The sequence below is a fragment of the Fukomys damarensis genome, unplaced genomic scaffold (assembly GCF_012274545.1).
Source record: "Fukomys damarensis isolate Sample0158 unplaced genomic scaffold, DMR_v1.0_HiC HiC_scaffold_14, whole genome shotgun sequence".
In the NCBI taxonomy this organism is placed as follows: Eukaryota; Metazoa; Chordata; class Mammalia; order Rodentia; family Bathyergidae; genus Fukomys; species Fukomys damarensis.
The window spans coordinates 29,097,076-29,118,842 of record NW_022900926.1 but is presented as its reverse complement, the minus strand read 5'-3'; the positions used below and the strand labels follow the sequence as shown (position 1 = coordinate 29,118,842).

The 21,767-nt window shown below is 42.8% G+C and overlaps 1 protein-coding gene across 9 annotated transcripts in view; it reads left to right on the top strand.

Annotated features, from left to right (window-relative positions):
* Window positions 1-21,767, top strand: part of Scaf8 (SR-related CTD associated factor 8) — a 194,460-nt gene that overhangs the window by 148,590 nt on the left and 24,103 nt on the right. For 4 of the 9 annotated variants that reach the window (XM_010628882.2, XM_010628885.3, XM_010628884.3 and 1 more), the window contains one exon: window positions 6,296-7,327. The exons of 2 other annotated variants lie outside the window; for them this stretch is intronic. The gene's annotated coding sequence lies outside the window, so the exon portion shown is untranslated. Of the gene's footprint in view, window positions 1-6,295; window positions 7,330-21,767 lie in introns of those variants that run through there. 3 more of the 9 variants (XM_033763306.1, XM_010628880.2, XM_010628886.3) reach the window with 3 other exon arrangements.

The window sequence follows — 21,767 nt, the reverse complement described above, 5'->3', positions numbered from 1 at the left end:
CTTGGAAACCTAAAGGGAAGCCTTTGAACCTTTAAGTTGGACGGAGAGCTCTGTAATGCTGCCTCTGAGGTAAGATTCATTAGTACTTAGCATCAGCCTCCAGCCAAGAAACCTCTAAGCAGTCTCAATAATTCCTCTGCTGGTGGAACGCATGTCAGAGAGCTGCTTTACACAAGTGAATCACAGGTAGACTTTTATCTTCCAGGGTGGCTATTCAGTGTTATTCCAATTTCATTCATTCTGTTCTTCATCACTGAGTGTCCGTTAAGCCCAATGCCAAGAATCAGGAGCTTACAAAAATGATTTCAGACTTGGCTTTGCTCTCATGGGGCTTCCAGTCCAGTTTTCCTACCTTGTAGACTTGGTGGTAGTTGTAAGGTTGTGGAATGGTGCCTTGGATCACCTGTTTTTGCCTCTTTTTCCACCTGCTTCTGTCTTCGCTCCCACTCCAAAGTTCAGATGTCAAAATAAAGAATTGCCAGGTCATATATAGCCCAAACATATCACACAGTGTGGCACAGTGAGCCATGGCATTGTGTGAGTAGTTAGCAGATGTTCTTTTGAAATTTTTCTTGTACTTCAACAAAGGCATGAGAGTTGGCTGGCTTGCTTGCCTTTCTCTCTCTCTCTCTCTCTCTCTCTCTCTCTCTGTGTACTGATTCCTAGATGCCTTGTGGTGATTCCTCTGAGTAGCAATGGTCCAGAGAGAGAGGGAGGGAGAATGTTGGGAGGTGGAGGAGAAGGGGGAGCTCTGACTTTGTGGCAGGGAAGTAGTAGAAAGGATCTCTCTCTCTTTCTGTGTACTGATTCCTAGATGCCTTGTGGTGATTCCTCTGAGTAGCAATGGTCCAGAGAGAGAGGGAGGGAGAATGTTGGGAGGTGGAGGAGAAGGGGGAGCTCTGACTTTGTGGCAGGGAAGTAGTAGAAAGGGAGCACTATGAGTGTCCAGCAGCCAGGGGGAACAGAGTGTGTGGTCAGTTCCACTGACTCCTGGTCCCTGAGGAAATGGGAGGGTTGTAGTCTCTCCTTCACATCTTGCATCAGTCACAGTGGGGCTCCTGGCAAGCAGAGCACTTGGGCAGGCTTCACAGAGGAGGTGGCCACTAAGCAGAGAGGTTTTGCTGGCCGACAGAGCCATCTCGGGGTCGAGAAGGGAGGGAAGTGCATCTCAGGCAGTGGGAATGGAAAGCCCCATTTCAGCTCAGCAAGGATCCTGCTGCCCCTTCTGTCCCCAGGGCTGCCTGAAAGCACAGCTGGTGGGAGGAAGAGAGGCCTCTTCCTGCTTCCACTGTGATACTTTTCACACAGCTGCTCACTCAGCCCCACAGTCAGCTTCAGTGGTATTAACCTCCACCCCGTAGATGGAGGAACACTGAGGGTCCTGCCCAAGGATGGCACACCTAGTAAAGAGCACAGCCTGAAACACAGACCTGGTGTGCATGAGGCCGGAGTGCATGCTTTCAACCAGCACTGTGAACAGCCTCTCCACAGAAGAGCTGGATTGAGGGATTCTGCCAGGCTCAGAATTCTGTGCCTCCTTCCTACCAGCTCCCAAGATTGGATTCCAGCACTATGGAAATAGCATGCTTCATTATGGTCCAAAAGGCTAAATTATAATTAGATCATTCATGCCAAGTGACATAATTTTTCAAGATGGAACATGTGAATTAAACATACTTGAATTAAGTGAATAAGGACCATTCTAGGATAAAGAGTCAAAGCATCACATCAATTTTCAGTTTTTGTGTGTCCATGGGCAAGTGGAGAACTTCAGAGATACAGTTTTCTAGTTTTCAAAGTAAAAATTTTGTGCCTTACAATTCCTAAGGTCTGCATTGGTGCTAATATGATCCTTTTTTCTATTATGCTGGCATTAAATAGCTTCTTGGGGACTCAGAGATTGTAAGCATGATATAAACATATGTGACAGGAGTCAGGAAATGTGACCACAGTTTAATCAGGGAGCATTGGGTATCCCCCATCATGGGAAGAAATTTCCCTCCTGGGCAATGATTGCCTTTATTTTCATTATTCTTACTCCTGGTACTTGGAAAAACATAATTTCATATTGTTCTAATCTAATGGGTTGTGGCTGCACACATTTTGAGTAGGTTTTTAACCACAGAACAATAAAACATTTAGCAGATTCTGTTTGAAGGCATCTGCACACACTGCTCCTGGCAGCTCTGAGCCAGCCGGCCTGCTCCCATATGGGTGACCAAACGTATCAGCTGGATGAGGCAGGCTGGGGTCTGGCATCCATGAGCCACTCTGGCACCGTCGCTTCCACATGGCAGGACCGGCTGGCGGAGGCTGGGTCTGATGTCACAGGGAAAAAGAGTACTGTGCTGCTGCCATCGTCTTCAACCCACTACTTATTAATCCAGTGTTGGTGCTGTTGCCCATCAACCCTGGTGGACTTTTCTGGCCCCTGGCTTCCTACTGTCCTGCCTTCACCCTTCCTGGTAAGCAGAGGAAGAGGAAGATGCCAGGTTTCCAGTGGATAGCTTTGCAGGTTACTGGCAGTTCTGCTAAGAGATACTGGGGAAAATGGAGGAGATTAACTAAAAAGGGGTCAGAGGCGTTCTATGGACTTTGTCTCCCAATATGGTTATCCTGGCCTTCCCTTTCTGAGCTATCCTTTAGAAGTGACGCATTTGGAAATCTGTTAAGGGAAGATGTGACCGGACCACAGAGGTCAGCTGCATTTCTGTTTCTCCATGCAGTTCCCCACCGGGGTTGTGTTCTGAGGAAGCATTTTGTCTTTCTGTCTGATCCTTCCTCCGTTCCCCTGCTGTGACCTGGTCACTGTTTCTACAGTCACTTCCTGCAGAAGAGAGGCTGTGGCTGGTGTGGAAGCAGCTGGGGCTCCCTGCAGCCCTGGGCACTGCGGATCCTTATCATGGGCCACACAAGGGGCGGCTTCTTTACTGTCTGAATGCTGAGGCACTGGGAAGAAGTGGCCTTGGAGAGGAAAGGTGTGTGATTTGGGGGTCAGGCACACTTTGTTTAAAATCTGTTTGCTGCCACTTGAGGTACATCTTTAGGTGTTCACATATTTAAGTTCTGTGAACCTTGGTTTTCTTACTTGCACTAGTCCTTGGTGGGCCTAGTGAGCAAGGCTGCCTAAGACTGAGTGATAGGTAATGTAAGTCACCTAGACTCCCAGTGAGTGAGAAGAGTGCCTCTGTTTCCATGGGCCTTCACTGGGTCCAGTTTATGTCAGAGGAAGTGTAACTGCATTTCCAAGTGGAGGGCAGTTGCAGCAAACAAGAATGGGCAGCACGTGAGCTGCAGAAAACTGGTTCTAAAATGCTCATGATTTCCTCCAGGAATAACTTCCACCTGTGAGCACTGCTCCTCCTCAGATCGATCGATTGATTGACTGACTGATTTTGCGTTTTGGGAATTGAACTGAAGGCCTTCAGCATGCTCAGCATATGTTCTGTCCCTGATCTACATCTCTAGCCATATGTATTTTTTTTTCTTTTTTTTTTTAAGACAGAGTCTAAGTTGCATAGACTGGCCTCAGACTTGTGATCCTCCTGCCTCACCCTCCTGAGCAGCTGGGATTACTGGAATGTATCACAGTACCCAGCATCAGATTTATTTTTTTTAAAAAAAGTTTTGTTCTTTACACCACATTCCTGCTGAAGAGTAGGGATTCCGACCTATCTTTTTTTATCCTGGAAAAGTACGGCCAGTACTCTGGGAATCGTGACCCACAGTGGTAACTGCTGAAGAAGAGTGACCCTGACCTAGTGAAAACATACTCTTTCACAAAAGCTCAAAATCACCTTTCACATCCCTGCTGCTGTGGCTCTCTGGAACAGACAGGTTTCTTTTTTTGTGGTGAAGCTGTAGATGTGCTCGTGTTGTATTTCATTCGTAAAAGTGCCAGTCTGTAGCAGATACAGAAGTATCTTCATAGTGTCCAGCACCCAGACAGTGCCCACGATGGGAGAAACAGGCAACTGTGGAAGAAAAGCCAGAAAGGGTTGGGACTCGAACGCTGCTGTCTGCCGTGTGATGCTGGCAGGGGCACTTATCTGAACCCTTTATGGCGTGTTTCTCTGTGTGGAGACACTCCTAGTTTTCGGGGTATTCTTTATAAACCACTGAAGATATTAGGTCTACTAGCAGTGGGAGAACTCTGCAGAACAGATGGGAATGACGAATAATGATTGTGACATTATTCGGTGTTAGGAAGCCACGGTTGGTGTGGAGAGAAGAGAGAGTGGCCAGGAGACAAAGGCCTGGTTGGGTTCCAGTCCATAGATTCATTCACTTTTAATTATGGGCCAGTCCTGTGAGCCCTCAGATCTCACCTGCCTTTCTGGGAAACTCGTCCTCTGTTTAAAGGACTAGAGTGCCCAAAACTGTGCAGGGGCTTTGGAAACCCCACAGCATTCTCAGGAGCAGCACATTCCCTCAGAGCCCCTATTGCTCCCTGCCCAGTGCTTGCCGTGGTCATATCTACCTCTCCAGTGATGATGGCTTCCGTGCCCTCCTAGTGATGCCATCGAACACTTAGGACAGATAGCAAATCATCCCAGTTAACCTCGATCATAACAATGCTTGCCAGATTTCCACAACAAATTTTATGTAGCATTCAAGTTCATTTGTCAGTGCAAAAATATTTATTTCTCTGAGTTGGCAATAGAGAAACACAAATACGGTCTGTGTTACCTTTGTGTGCGTTTACAGATCATTCTTCGGGATCCCCACCCCCTAATCTGAGTGAATCTGCGTCTTTTTCCTTTTTTTTGCTCATTGTGGTCTCAGTGGACAATGATCCTGTCCTGTTACAACCTGGCAACTCTTACCAAGATTTGGGCAGTGGCCCTGAATCTTCAGTGTTGAAATTGAGTCCAATGACCTAGCATTCATTGTTTTCTTTGGGTAGCTTTTTAAAAAAAATCAACTTTTTAATGTCAGCTTTTCTGTTTGAAGGAAAAAATCATTGGCCAAACATTTATTATAATCCAGAATAATAGATTTTTTTTCTTGGCACCAGTTTTATTTTGTGTGTCTCTTTACACATTTCACAAAGTTATGTCTCTATGCTAAAACTGCAGTAGAAGTATAAAAACTCCATTTTATTATTCTTGTCAATTATTTAAATCATTTCTCTTATTACATAAAGTAGTAAAAATGTCCTAAAATACAAAATAATATATAGTATAATAGTATAACATAGTAAAATGCAGCATCTTATAGATAGATAACTTTTGTATCATCTACGTTTTTCCAGAAGTATAAAATTAAAATTGCTAAGTACAGTCTTTTTAATCACCAAAGCTTTGTTTTGTTACTAATCACAACTAACTGACTAAAATTTCAAAATATTGAACCTGGTTGTTCCTTTAATGGCTGTGAAAAAAAATCACATAATAATTTCCAGCCCCGATTAATTATCCTTTCAGTAAAGTCTGGTGAAGTGGTTTGGCTTCAGTGGAGCGCATCCCTATTTACTAGATCATATCTTGGTAAAGTTACGTGACTTTAGTTGTTTAAACTAGTCCACCTAATTGAATTATATAACTAGGAGGTATGCTCTTATAGAATGCTTCCAAGTTATTATACTTACTAATGTATTTCTTAGCTTTCATGTGGTGATTTCTTAATTTTAGAAATCCAGGAGGAAAAATGATACTTTTTAGGCCTTCTGCAACAAAAGATGTGAAAACAAAAATGTGTCTTTTCAGAATTTTATACCCAATAGCTAAATCACACAATCTTTTAAGAAGATTTTGATTGACTTTGGTTGCTAGTAGATATTTGGAAATTTCTCTTGAAATTCAGCTCAAAGTTCTGAACCTTAAGCAAAACTAGAACTGTAGGTACCAGGTGTAGGTTTGGGGTAAGCCTGACCGTTGCTGCAGACCGACGTTGTGGGACCTGGCTGTGCTGTCAGGAGCTAAGAAGGCGGGTGTGCATGAGCCCATTAAAAGTTAGCACTGGATGGCACCTTCTTAGTGTCTGCTGAAGTCCTTTCAGTCTGCCTGTACACGAGGAAGTAAGGCCCAGCAAGGTTAGTCATTGGCAGAATCACATCTGGAACCTGGGTCCACTGACTTCCAAGATGAGCAGAGATGGCCACTGCACAGTCTGGTTCTTCCTGGTGCACTAGAAGAAAATATGGCAGCTTAGAGTCCTGCAGTCCATCAGACATTGAAAATTTTGCTGTTGTATTGACATCATCTCTTCTTTAGGAATTATCTTGGAAAAAAAAAACTAGGAAAAGTTATTCCATTGACCAGTGATGACCAGTTATTGTTCCTTTTGTCAACAGGCAAGATGATGAATGAAGTCCTGGCAGCTTCCTGTGTCCCAGGCCTTGTAGAAATAACTGAGACAGACGTGCTTCAAAGTTCTAATGTGCATCACATCGGATCTTGGTTAAGGAAGCGTTAAAAGGAACCCGTCATTACCTATTGAGAAGGCTCTGTGCTCTCAGGCATTTGTTTCTGATTGATTCCAGAGGTTGCAAGCATGCCTCCCTGTATTACCTGTTGGAGCAGGTTTAATTTTATAAATTTTAAACACAAACTCTATGAGTTTCTAGTTCATAATTGTTCTTTTTGAGGATCCACTCAGATGAACAGTATTGCGTCTGTAAGAGATACACACCTCCACAAGCCCAGAATTGATTGGAAAATCAGTGACAACATACTCCCATCTGTAGCACCATCCAGTACCAGTGACGGAAAGGACAAAGTGCTTGGAATCTTTTGGGAAGAAGTCATGTTGTGTTGGAACTACAAATGATTGGAACCATAGGTTTAGTGCACCAAGGCTTTTTTTAAAACACAGTTTGCGTATACTGTGTAGTTCTTGACCAGTGGCTTTAATCCATTATTATTATCTCTCTGGATATCATCAAACATTGAATTTCCGCAGTTTGCATTAAAAAATGTTTTTAAATGCAGCTTTAATGAAATCCAGTGTTCAACATAGTCTTCCGAGTGTTGCACTCCAACTTTCCTGTCCTGTTATTGCAAACAGTAGGTACCCGGGTGGTAGACCAGAAGCCTTGTGGTAGAGTAAGGAATGACAGTGAACAGACATACTACATTGTATCGTAAACATACTTTATAAGTACATTTCTTATTTGCTTCTTATTCAGGCAGAGGTTATAAAAGTTTGCTACGAGTATCCAAATCAGGATTTGTGTTTTGGAATTCATCAGTGTTCACAATACCTGCAGGGGGGAAAGAATGGAAAGATTCAAATATGCATACCCTTTACACTTAAAAGAATATTTTTAATCATCCTTTTATTTGTTTTGACTCTGTCAAAAATTAAAGTGCTTGGAATGCTGTATGCTGTGGTCTCTTGAAGTTTAATCAATGAGAACCTAACACCTTCATAGTATGCTGTCACTTTGGACATTCATAATAAAAATTGAAACTGATTTTTGTTGCTAGTCATTTATTTTGCTTTGTAGCTTAGTACATCTTTAGTAGTTCATGTTTGCCCAGCAGATGTTCGATCCTTATCACCATATAATATACAGACGTAGAGATAAATACATAGTTCAAGCCTTTCACTATATCTGTGAATGAATCACTGACATTTCCAATTTTTTTTCATTTTTCAAATTAGAGATAAATACATAGTTCAAGCCTTTCACTATATCTGTCAATGAATCACTGACATTTTCAATTTTTTTTTCATTTTTCAAATTTGACCAGCTTTTCCTGTTATTTCTTGAAAGGCCAAAATGTTTTTGAATGGCAAAGGCTTTTAAAGTATTCATTCTACATTATGCATATGCAAAATGCATTCTAATTATCATCAATTTATGAATCAAAGATAATTCCTGAAGATTGAACCTAAGCTTTCTGAAGTTTCTGTTTATAATGTATTTTTTACTAAATTGATTATAAACTTTGATTGTAATTTCTTTTCTATTAAATAAGTAGTAGGCCACTGGAGAAGGATGTGGGTAATACATGGGCCCTATAGGCATTTCAGTAGCATCTTTGTTTGACTCTGCCCAATGAGTTGGAGCACTGTTTCATGTATTTCATCATACTATAGTAAGAATGAAGCAACTCCAGAGAGATCTAAACATACGAGTCTTGTGTAGAAAACTTAGATCTTGCTTGGAACTTTTACCAAATTTGATTTGACAGTAAGATCCCTTTTCTTTTGTAATGAGACCGCACTTGGTAGATTTACCATCCATCTAGCTATCTACCCCCACCTTCACCCCACTAATAAAGGGAATAGCATGGATTTGAGAAAAAACCTGAGCATTCTAGTGTATAGACGAGCAAATGATTTGGGAACTTTTTTTTAAGGCAAGGTCTTGCTGTGTTACCCAGGCTGGCCTCAAATTCCTGGGCTCAAGTGATCCTCCTGTCTCATCCTACTTACCCTCTTAAGTAGCTGGGACTGTAAGTGTGCACTACCACAACTAGCTTTGATTTTTGAACTCTGAAATTGAAAAAAAAGGTGGGGGGAGGGTCTGCGTTTCTTTTCCATGGATAGGGTGGAAGGGAAAGGTAAACTAGAAAACAGATAGACAGTCACATTCTTTCAGGTGTGTCTGCAGTCAGCACTTAGCTGGGGATGCTTTTCTAATAATAAGGTATGTGCACAGGGGACCATCTGTTAACAGATCATCTATTGAAAACCCTAGGGCACCTTCATAGGGGCAGAGGTTGGTGCTTTCATGGTGGATGATTCCCTTTAAGAAGTGCCGCCCCTCCATGCATCCACACTAGCCCTCTTTGTCATGGCCCTCTGTGGTTAGCAGCCCACACTCTATGCCTGGCTTCAGTCAGTGGCAAAAAAACTTTAAAAATTCTTCATTCCCTTGGGACTTTGACCACTGTGAGCTGGCTTTTGAAACGGTATTAGATGACTTAGACACACTGAAGCTATTTGGTATTTACACAGTTAAAAGAATCCTTCATATGGGGTACAGATACGCATATTTGGTTGTGTAAATGCCGGCTTCTCACTTGAATTGTAAGGACAGTCATCTCATGCAAATGAGATGGGTGGTTTAAAGCAATATCTTTGTGGTTAATAATTTCTTCATAGAATAAAAAAAATCTTCATAATGAAAGTGCACACAGGTGTTTGCTTTTATCCAAAGTCATTTGTATTCTATACAATTTAAGAATGTAAGCAATTAAGATGCAAACCTCTTTCTCATTATTATTAGTGATTACCCCGAATTCACTGCCTCTACATCCCCTTGTTTAAAGTTGGGAAACATTCCACACTATCATGGTGGCATCAGATACAACATTTTCATAGGTGAGTGTATCTCAGAGGGAGGCTGGCATGGTATTTAGACTCCCACAGCTATTATTTCATAGATATGTATTACATCATCTAAGATCTGTGAAAAATGTTTACACCTCATTTTTTTCTAAGCACACTTTTTTCAAACATTTTTTTAAATATCATAGAAAAACACTCAACCCGTATGCCAGGCAGAAATAAAATGAAGACAATTTTCATACATTTTTATGTTACAGCAGTAATAAATTATTTCCAATCCAATAAGGGCCCGTAGACCATTTAGGGAAAAAGATTGTAAACTATAAAAAAAAAAATACATTGTACCAATAAACTCAATTAAAGCTGAGAAAAATACATGCATTTTTTTAACTAAATTTTTTATACAAGATCAAATACTATCCTCTGCATACGCAGAGTGACTAGACTCTTCTTAGGCCATAAAGAAGCAAAGCTCCCAGGATGAGGTCTGGCTGGGCACTTCCAGGAAAGCATAGGAACCCAGGGGCCAGCCTGGCTTCTGCAACAAGCTTGCCAAGCTATAGCAGGAACCCCAACTGATTCCTCCTGATATTGCTCCCATAGTTGGCTTTTTAGAAGAATGATGTAGATTTATCTTTAAATACCAATATTCCTTCATTTATCCAACATGTAATTAATGTAATGCTTACTAAGTGCCCAGTACTGTGCTTGAGATCAAAGATGGAACTACAAATTAAAACCATGCCTCTTTGTGTTATCAAGATGCACATATTAAAAAGGAATGTGGGGATGTAGTGCATATTAAGCAGATGAACATCCAAGAGGCTCAAGATGCAAACCAGTGGCTTCCCTAAAAATGGCACTAGCTCATTTCCACTACAGGAAAGAGACAACAGTTCTTATAGTTTATCCTTTTTCTACTTCTCAGCCAGTAATACGTTTACTGGTTTATTCTGCTTTATTTCACTTAACATTATCGTCTCAAGGTGCATCCTTTTTTTTTTTTTTTGTACCAGGGATCAAAACTTGGGACCTTCCACCTGCAAGGTAGAACCACTGAGCTAAATCTCCAGCCCCTATCATTTTTTTTTTAACAAATGACTCAGTTTTATCTTTAAATACATATATTTGAAATGCACTAATGTATGTTCTATTGGTAATTCTACCAGTCTTTGATGTTGCAAAAGGCTGTCAGGACCTGGAGATGCTCACTATCTGGGTCACTCCCTTGGGCTCAGAATGCTGCATTGGGCAGTGGGCAGCACCTGCTTCTAGCATAAGTTGTCGTGGACTAAAGCCACCAATACTACCAGGTTTCCTCCAAAAAAAGACCTAGCTGGAAAACAATGAGCCTTGAAAACTAGAGATAAAAATTGCCAGCCCCAATCAGCCTATCCTTGCCTTCCTTGCTTTGCAGAGTAGCCACTGAGCTGAGATGAAGTAAGCCAATATAAACAACTACAAAAAAATGTCATTCGCAGAGAGCAAAAAGGAAACCCACTTAATAGGAAAGATGTGTTTAATGTACTTTAGTTCATTTCTTAGGTGCTGTTCCTGAAAATTGGTCTCTCACTTGAGTTATCTGGGCTTGCATCAAAAGTTTCTTTTCTCATCAAATTTCTTTCACCACCCCTAAAGAAAGCATATTCCCTTATGCAGGTGTGTCTTTTAAGCTACTCCCTGAACACTTTTCAGTTAGCTGCTCTTTTACCGGCTACTTTTAAGCTTCGCTTGGGTTCCTTGGAGAATGCTTACAGCTGATGATTCTTGCAGTCACTTCTGCAGTGGTCCTAAGCTTGTCTGCCCATTAGTCACCTGGGAGGTGTCTAAAAGATACTGAATCATGTGTCCTCAAAGATTGCGATTTTTAGGTGTGCCCTGAATGTTAGGAGTTTTAGAAGCTCCCAGTAGATTCTAACATGGAGACAAATGTGGGAACCACAGAGCTAGAGAAAAGAAAGGGGAGGTTTATCAGCCTGGGCCTGGATCCCATCTCTGCCTCCTGCTAGTTGTTTGATTTGAGGCCGGTTATTTAACCATACCAAGCCTTTAGTTTCCTGAAAATGTATAAAGGAGATAACCACACCAGCATTTCTCGCTTCTGTGTAATGAAAATATTGTTTGCACTGTGTGATTTCTGATGTCATGGGTCTGGCACAGAGTGGGCACTCAGGAAATGATAGCTGTTCTCTTTATCCCTAAGATGAAATAAAGACAGGGAAACAGCAGATGACTAAGTGATATTAGGTTAATGAAAGTGAAAACAAGTAGAGTGGCACCCGAGCTCACATGGCATTTGTTTTTTGTTTTTTTTTCTGGGCAACCAAATGGTTCATCTATTGCAAGCTTTTGGAAAGAATGATGCCGCTTTATAGTCGTGGATGAGGCTATTGTGTGCGTCTGTTTTCCCAGGGTAGAGGAACAGGATCGGCTCGGCAGATAAATCTGAAGAGGATTGGGAAGCACACTCATGGCAAGGCCTAGTTGGCTTCATGAATTTAGTGGGCACATTGCTGATCACACCTCACCACATTCCAGGGCTGTCACAGACAAAAGGGTAGTAAGGGGGCGGGACCGATCTTGTCCCTAGACTTCTGGGACATTAGAATCCATCACTTGATTTTATTTTAATCTAAATCCTCCATGTCCTTCATTTCTCACATTATTTTTTTCAGACATTGTCAAGGCTGGACTTGAATTCCTGGGCTCAAGGGATCCTCTCCCCTCAGCCTTTTCAGTAGCTGAGACTACATACAGGCACATGTCACGGCACCCACCTCCCCCATGGTTTTTTATTACCCATTCTACATTTATCTCAAAACATTATTTTTAAAACAAACCACAAGTACAATAGCTACTGGTATGGATGAGATTCCTATTATACAAACTTGGATAAGGCCAGAAAGACTCACTTTGCTGCTGTGGGGTAGGAAAAGGGGGTTAGCAGTGTGCATTCCTCTAAAATAGAAACATAGAATATCAGAGCTGAAAGGGATCCAAACTACCACCTGAACCCCAGGGGTTCATAACTGGGAACATTCTAAACTTATATGAAATATCTGGACATATTTTAATTTTGGTTTGTGAGGATCATGACTTTTTATCTTATTTGAAGAATTTGGTAATTCTCCAGGGCCAAAAATATCAATTTTATTAATTAGGAAACTTCAAATCCACAAAGCAAATAGAACTCAAACCAAGTGACCGCACTTCTTTCCAGCCTCCACTTCCCTGCTCACAGCAAGCCTGGGCATTCTCAGTGGGCAGCACTGCTTAAGGCCCGGGTCCACCAAATTCATTAGAGGGGCACAGCCCAAGGACAGTCTGACATTCACACAAGAGGGTGAGTTGTCTTTCAGCTAGGAATGCTGGGTCTCCTGATGACTCTAGGAAGAAGGCAGAGCTATCATCAAAGATGGAGAATCTCCATATGTTAACCTGTGATGAAGAGTCAGTGAAGCTGGGATAGCAGGACTCTGGCAGGGCCATGGAATGCAGGACACACACACACACACACACACACGAAGATGTAAAAGCAACAAGGAAAGTTTGGACCTTCTTTTTCTGTCTTTAATGTAATTGAATTTTCAGGTGTAGGCTCATTAGCCAAACAAAGTTTTAGCAGGTTGAAGGAACTGTACAGCTCTCTGTGAGACTCATTTAAGCCCAACACCAACAGCACAGTCATAGCAGTTGTGGCCCAGAGAGGGTGCTCAGGATAGTGGGGAGGAGGTGTCCCAGCAGCAGTCGAGGGGCCCATGGGCGGAGCTTTGGAAAGACTCCCCATCCTCCAGAGAGGACAGGCTAGTGGTTAGCAGGTCAGGCTCTGCACCAGCTCTGCCTGAACTGGCCTCAGTTCCACCACATGCAGTGTTTACTTTCCTCTAAGCTTTAGTTTCCCAATCTGTAAACCGGGGAGAACAGTATATACCTGTGAGATTGTTTTGAGAACAAAATGAGGAAGAAGTGATTGAAAGTAAATTCGGTGTCTGGGTAATCCCACATGTTCATTGTGTTGAAACTGTTTTGTAGTGTGAAATCATATTGTAACTTCTTATATCAAAAAAGGTGGTGCTGTTAACTGTCCTAGGAAAGAATGAGGCCTGATCAAGTTCCAAGGACCATGATGAAAGAAAAGATTGATCGCCTTTTGCTTACTTTCCCATCAGTTAATGAGCCATATGACTGATCGCCTCTGTTGGGTTTTTTTTTTTGTTACCCAAATAAGAAAAGAGTACATTACAAATGAAGTTTGGATGACTAGTAAAGGATGAAAAGTCCAGATTTTTCTCAAACAGATATGTTAAACTCTCAGGTTAACTGCTCTGCAGCCCTCCCTGTGAGGAAGCCTAGGAAATATCTTCGGTATAAATACATTTTTGTATATACCTTTGACCTAGTCTAGTGTTATGGTTTCCATGTCATAGATTCTGGAGGAAATTCACACTTTGGGCAACATTCGTAGTGTTTTAACAGTAGTGTTTCCTCCTTTAGATGGTTTTGTAGCTGATCTGGTGATGTTCGCAGGAGCTGACTTTGGCAAGAAAGGAGGACCCATGGCCCATGTGGTGCATGGTAAGAAAGACAAGGGGAGACTCTTCTGGGGGATAGAATTCCTCACTGAGGCAGATAATTTGGTGCTACTGCTCATTGCAGTCCAGTAGGCCCTGCTTGGGGACTGGGGCCAGGCTGACCTCAAGAGAGGCAAGGGCTGCTGCTAGAGCACTGATTGTACCTTTGTACAAGTTACAGAAGGGGCCCTTGTGCCCTAGGGTGCACAGTTTGGCAAGGGGAAGATGACTGGGTTTCAGTTCCTCCTCTTGTGCAGAGTACCGGCCACAGCTGTCCTCAACAGTGCTAGAACAAACCTAGCAGTTTATCCATCTCATCCCAACCAGGAAGATGAGTGATAACACTGAGAGGATCCTTGTATACTTATGCCCAGGTCATGGAGGGATTGCAGGATGTAGAGAAGGTGCTGGAAAATGGAGAGGCCAAGGAGCTTTGTTTCCAGAACTTGGAGAGGCGTCCCTGTAGTGCTTCAACGGGCTTTGTGGACATTCCCAACCTCTCCACTCTCTCCCATCTCTGCCGGCTTGCTGCTGTTGAATCCCTGCCCTTGGCTGGCTCTGTGTTCTCACCTCCCTGCTCCAGGCCCTCTCACCCGATTCTCCCTATTACTATGGCTCTGGCTTCAGAGGGCTGCAGAGCTGACCTGTCTGTGGGTGGAGCTCATCTAGAGCCTTACACAGACTGCTGGAAAGTGCCAGGGACAGCCAAGTTCATGCCCTGCGCCTGGACTCATGTCGGGGACTTGAGAAAAGGAGGAGGTGATGAGGCTTCTGGTACATAGGGAATAGATGAGGCTGAGCAGTGAACTGTTGAGGCCCCTCTTTGTATCTTGCTCTGTGTTCATCCCTGGGAGCTTCCCTGGATCCCATTTTCACATGCTGAAGGGTTAGGTTTAGGACCATCCCAGATAATCCAGGATGACCTCGTCTGGAAGTCCTCTCCTTAATCACATCTGCAAAGCCCCTTTTCCCAAATAAGGTCACATTGCAGGTTCCAAAGCATATGGATAGCGAGTGTTCAGTCACCGCACTACACACCATTATTCCAAACCTGCTTTATTTCCTGATGCATTTGACTGTATTTTCCCCCGGAATGCTGACATGCCTCCATACCAACTCTGGGCAGAACATGAATTATTCTGCAGCTTCACTCCCCTAGTCTGGAGCTATTGAGTAGGGGACTAAATTCTCTATGTGGAAAGCTCCAAGTTCATCACCCAAGAGATTTATTTCTGAAACACCAAGACATCCTTAAGTCTGTGTTTCTCCCCTCAGCACTACCAGATTTCCTAAACCAAATGACCATCGTCTCTTCTCTGAATTCTTCCACCACGTTTCTGTCAGGCCAGCTACCTCAGTCTCCACACCATGGTCTACGCCCATGTGCATCTGTGCACAACCCCCTTCCCCCCCACAGACGCCCGCCCAATCGCTGGAGCATAAAACCCAGCCCGGGTGTAGCTCAGTACTATAGGTGCTTGCCTGGCATGCTTTGGCCTCTGGGTTCTGTCTGTAGTACCACAGAAAAACCTAAAGGCACAGTCCCGGTGTGCTGTGACTGTACCTGTACTTCCTCCTGCCCACTCTCTCCTGGCTCTATAAATGTTGGCCTTGCCCTGCCCTGATGTCCATTTCAAGGCCCTTGGGACCCAAGGCATTTTTATTATGAAATCTTCAGCTCATATATCAAATGTAATAAAGTGCAGCTGCCTGGCACGTTAAATATTTGGGAGTGCAAAAGTCATTCAGGGTTTTTGTAAGTCAGCTTCTGAGCATCTTTGGCTAGGAGGGTACCTCAGAGTGAGAGGAGAGGGTTTCTCATCCATCTCCCGAGTGCCATAGCAGTCACAGGGAGGAAGACATTGGGGCTGCTTCTCATGAGCAGCAGAATCTTTATGGCCACTTAGATATAATGTTGGCAGATGCTTCACTTTGCTCTTATTAAGCAATTACTAACATCAACTCTACAGCTTTCCTTTCCTGTTTTGGGGATTTTCTTCCTGGGTCTCATGCCTTGCTCAGTAGGCCCTGTCTCTTCCCAGCCTTTGCATGGTAGCCGACTGCTCCTCAGCCTTCAGCTCTCACCTCAAGTGGAGCTCCCCTGGGAATCCCTCCTTTAAGGAATCCCTCCCCTGTCACATCAACCCCATGGCTCACTGTCGCTTCTTGTGAGTGCTTCTCAGAATTTAACTTCTGAGTATCTGTGTGTGCTGAAGGTCAGAGGCTGTGGCCAATTGGTTCCCCATTTATTTTGCTAGAACTGTTAGCAGTATGCTTCTTCTTATGTGCTTAACCTTTAAGATCACAACCCAAGAAGGTCTTTTGCTTCATTTGCCTTTTCTTGTATTAAAACAGAACCTAGAGCTGGGGATTTAGCTCAGTGGCACTGTGCCAGCCTTGCAAGCAAAAGGTCTTGAGTTCAATCCCCAGTACCAGAAAAACAGCAACAACAAAACCAGAATCTAGCCTTATTCATTATCATTCACAATGACCTACCGTAATCCTAAAGGCACACTATCAGAATCCAAGTGAGAGAATTTGTGACCCAGGGACTGATTCAGATAGCCTCCACTGCCTAGACACTTCCTCAGTGTCCTTAGTCTGAACAAACCCTTCACTGTCATCATCACTGTGTTTACCAAGGACTAGTACTCTCTGTTTTACAGAGCTGTCTATATTCCCATTAGTGGCCTCCCTTAACACTTGCAATGATGTGGGAGACAGCTAATGGAAATGATAGGTCCTGTATATAATTACTTGTGAGTCACAAGTGATACACTGATCAGAAAGAACTTAGCCCAGAATCTCTAACACAATAAGCACTCAATCCTTTATACCCATTGTTGCTATCAGAAAATACCAAGACCATGCAAATGTTGATTTAGTTATCATGTGATATTTAGTTGTAAATGTCCTGATGTTGCTTGTTACTTTGGGGTCTGTGTGGCTCATATAAACACTGGGTGCCTTTCAGTGCCGGATCAGCTTTAGATTTGCAATCTGGTCTCTTACAGCACAAAAACTACTGTTCAGCCATAGACCAAACTGACTTATCCTTTGACTCTTATCTTGAAAAAAAAAGACAAGATTTAAAAGTGGTTTGGTTAAACAGCTGTCTCACTGAACTTCGAACATTACCTCTATTGCTAGTTTCACTAGGGCCTCCTGCCTTTCCCCCTGAGCTTGGCTCACTGAGTCGAGGAAAGCTGGTATCCTTTGTTCCCTCACACTAAGCACGTTTATTAAGTACCTAAGAAGTTTGCTTGCCGTGTAAGAATTAAAAGCTGAATAAGGCATGGAGATCTTGTCCTGGAGTCAGTTGGGAGACAACATAAAAACTTCTGCAAGACAAAATGAAATCAGTGATTTAGTAGAGGAACAAGAAAGTGTTGGGATACAGAAGAAGAGTTACTCTTCTGAAGTCAGAGGAGAAGGCTGGAGATGGGGTCGCAAAAGAGCTGGTCTTGAATAGGGGAAGGGGTTCCAGAGTAAGGAAACCCCAGAGCAAAAGCAGGGCAGTGCAGAAATGCACGGCAGGGACCAGTGAGGAGCTGCAGGTCAGGAGAGAGTCCCTGTGTGATGTAACAGGATGGTAGTCCCTCATGAAGGGACAGCAGCATCATATGAATGAATGGTAGTTCTCTGAATCCCTGGTCTCTGCTGTCTACTGAGCAACATTTCATGCATTTAAAATTTTTGACAAATGTATCCATTTATTTAATAGATCACATCTAATATGGCCAGGTGCTGCCTAGTCTCTGTGTCCATAAATCTTTGAGTGCAGCAAATGTCACTACAACATCGTGGGTGGGTGGGTGCTCCAAAGAGGAGTAAACTAGGGTAAGAAGGGGTGGAGAGGCTACGGCTAATATTTTATGTCCCGGAAGACCTCACTGCTATTTGAATGAAGAAAAATGTAGGAAGTAAGCTATGTTTGACTAACTGAAAAAATTAATGGGAAAGTGAGTTTAATCTGCTGTTTGGCACAGTACAGCCAACTGCAAGAGCATATTGCTTTTGTTTCCCACTGCCTTGAAAACATTTTCAGTACGTCACTTAAGGTTCAGCTTTGCAGGGAGGCTGTGCTAAGATGGTGGAAGTGACACAGTTGTGAGTTATGTGCATTTCTAGGAAGGCTGTTACTAAGTAAGCAGTTGTGGGTTGCAGTGTCATTTCTGCCACTTCCTAGCCCTATGATCATGGCAGTGTTATTTAAACTCCTTATACCTACTTCATATCATTAAAATTGAGAGAGTACTCATGATAATTGGGAGAATTAGATGAGATAGATACATATGAAGTACTCTGCTCACTGCTGGTAACCAAAGATGGGTTCAATTAAAGATTGGTAATCACAGCTGTAAGAGTGCAGGGATGCTATTGGCCAAAAGTTGTGTTATCCGTTCTGGGTTGTGTTTGGAAGTTACTTTCTCAGGTTGACTGTGGCCTCTTAACTTGGGATTCCATGACTGTGATCCTCAAAGGTCAAAATATGAGTTTGATCCTTGTATTTCATGCTGTGCATTTTACAGTAAAGCATTAAATAAGCATTTAATGGAGAAGTGAACTGTTGATAATAACTCAGCTGGGAAAAGACCACAGTGGAGAAAATATCTCATACAGGAAAATGTCTCATCAGACTCTTAGGAAATGAATTGCCTTTTATTTAATGTTTCCCTAAGTTTTTCGTCATTGTTTTTCAATGCCATTTTTATAGTGACTAGAGTTACATTAAGCAAGAGAGAGAGAGAGAAAGAGAGAGAGAGAGAGAGAGAGAGAGAGAGAGAGAGAGAGAGAGAGAAAGAGAGTGTAAGTGTAGCTCAGCAGTAAAGTGGGTGCTTAGCATGCAGGGAGCCCTGGGTTCAATCCCTGGCACCAAAACAAAAACACAATAAAAGTAAGAATCAGGGATAATCCATTTTTTTGATAACTCCAGATTTCAGATGAGATAAGGCACATTCAGCGTGGTTTGGTTTAGACATTAACTCCAGATTTCAAAGGTAAAATGTGCCTAGTACATGATCTTTAAAGTATTTACCCAGCATTTACCTGGTGGCAGGATTGCAAAGACAAGTGACAAGCCACCTCTTTGTAATCGAGAGCCAGGGTTAATTAAGTGACCAGGTCTCATTCCTGCCACTGACTTGGTGGTAAATCTTTGAGCCAGAACCACCATCTCCCCCTTGAATGTTTTGATGATTTCTATTTATGTGGAAGAAACTTTGAAATGCAAGATTCAATTCGGTATGGGACACTCAAATGTATTATTGTTGTTGCTATTATTCAAAGAGCCCCAGGGGACATTGATCATAAGGGGACAGATGCTGCCTAGCGTTGCAAAGACCCAAACTTGAAGCAGGGTAGGAAGGAGCCCTGACTGCCTCTTGAGGATGGCCTTTGACCCCAGAGTGACTTTGTCGATCTGTTGTCTGAGTATCTTAGGTTCATGGCAGGACAAGGGTGTTCATGGTCTTTCAGTCAAGCCAGTTTAATCTGAGTCCTGTGTCACCAGAACTGTGACAGGTTTCCCCAGTGGTGAGAATCGTGCCTATTTCAGCCCCCGCCGGCAGAGCCTATGCACACATGCCGAGCAGGAAGGGCTCTGTATTTCCTGGCTGTCCCTGGTGTGTGCTTCCAGCTGCAGTGAATGTGCATGGCCTGTGTCTGAGTACAGCGCCTCCCGCTGGAAGAGCCTCACCATGGCTCTCCCCTCCCTGTGCAAGGCCTGCGTGTGTGTCAGGGACTGAGGGGAAAGGAGGTATTTATAATCCATAGGGATGTAGAAAAGCTTGCTTTGAGTCAGTATTCAAGAAAAAAATGCTAAATTGCATTTCCTGTTTTCTTCTTGTGTCTATTCAGAGAAGGGGGCGAATGGATGGCCCTCGCCTTGGAACTGTGAGGGTCACTGTGTTGGCAGTGAGGGATAAGAGGGAGGGGAATAGAGGGTCACAAGGACTTCCTTTGACACTTGCCAGCAGATGCCAGGCATTTGCTTTTGGATAAATTTGAGCTCAGAAGTTCCACCATCTTTAGAGAACTGACATGCTTGTGTGGGAATGGTCAGTGCAGTTTCCAGTAATAGATGTGAGTAAACATATGTGCCAGGTGAATGTTATTATTGTCATAGAAGCATACTGCTTGAAAGGTCACTCAACTAAAACGTGGATGGCGCCCTTCATATCTTTACCCACAGTGTGGGTGCACCAAGTGACAAGCTCAGAGCCTAGGAAGTCAGGAATGGGCGCAGGGCGTTCTTAGCCAAACTAGCTCAGTGTAGCTCCTGAGATGCCAGGAATATGGGCATTCTGGAAAGGGAAAGGAATCATGGCTCCCCTTGGCCATTCTCAGGCCTCCTACTTCAGATTGCTGGTAACTTGTCTTGCATCTTGAAGCTACCTCTGCTAAACAGAAATGTAGCCCAGGAATCCCACCTCAGGCTGGAGACACTGCCATTCCTGTGGGAGGGCCACAGTTCTCCAGGAAGGGCTCATCTCCATCCTCTGGCATGAAGGTCAGTGGTGGGAGGGTTTCCACTAAAACCAAGAGAGCTGAGAGGTCGAGACTGAATGAAGTATGTGTAGTGGAGTGAGAGGCAGAACAAAACCAGGAGGATCATTGATGTAAAATTTCAGCAAGTACTTCACATTTTATAACTACAGTGATGTAACAAGAGGCTGAAGGAGAGACTCCTTAGCCGGGGGTTGGGGATGGGGTGTCTGATGTGGAGAAAAAGGTGTTGCCAACAAAAATTTCTCCAAGAGGTGACATTTTGGCTGAAACCTAAAGTCTGTATTTTGTAGACATGAGGAGTAGCATCTGGGGAGTTTTAAGGGAGACATTACCTTTTCTTTTCTGTGTGTGTGTGTGTGTGTGTGTGTGTGTGTGTGTGTGTGTGCACCCTACTGAGCATGGAAGCCAAGATCTTTACCCTAACTTACATCCCTACCCCTTTCCCCCTTTTTGGTACTGGGAATCAAACTTGGGACCTTGAGTTTGTGAGGCAAGCAGTGGAACCACTGACCTAAATCCCCAGCCCTTTTTTTTTTCTTTCTTTTTATTGACTTTATTGGTACAATCTAGGTGTACAATACAGTTACATGCATCATTGGGATTCTGTACCTTTACATAATAGGTCTTGATTCTCATTTTTTCCCCTTGTCCCTGCCCTCCCTTCACCCCCTCCTCCCCTCCCCATTTACAAACACTTTATTTCCATTTTTTCAGTTTGTCGTATTTTTTTCCTCTCCCTTATTACCTTTCCCCCACCCTTCCCACTTTTCCTACACCTTTAGCCCTTTACTTCCTATTTCACATTATTATCTACCTCATTAGCATCCTGTGTACTATTATAGTTTTTCAGACCAAAGAAACTATTCAGTATTTCAGTTAAAGAAATCTCTGTATGAACATTAAAAATACGGAATCCTAAAATAAAACTAAAAAGGAAAGTAAAAGAGAAAAGGCAATGATGTAACATTAAAATCATCCTTAATTCTGGAGATGAAAATGGTCCCCAAACATATTTAAATTGCTTCTCCCTCTTATAGTCTTATCTTATTCTTTTTTTCATTATTTAGAGAATATTTAATTAGTTTCTGTAATCAAACCCACGTAGATATGACTTTACATATTTAATACAGTGCGTTACCCCTGTACACATGGAAAAAAAATAAAAAAATAAAAATAAATAAATTAACATTTCTAGACCAATATGGCTGTCCATTTCTGTACAATGCCAACTCAACATAGCAAATTGGGATGACTTTTTCCAAAGTTGGCAGCACCGTTAAAATTTCCCAAAATTCAATTTGTATAAATATGTATATCTATATTTATATTTATATAAAAAGACTAATAATAGTATGTTATGCATCGATAGCAGCAACAGCTTTCCAGGTTCTGCAGTCATCTGAACAAAATTATAGACATTCAGCACATTCCATTAAAAACAAA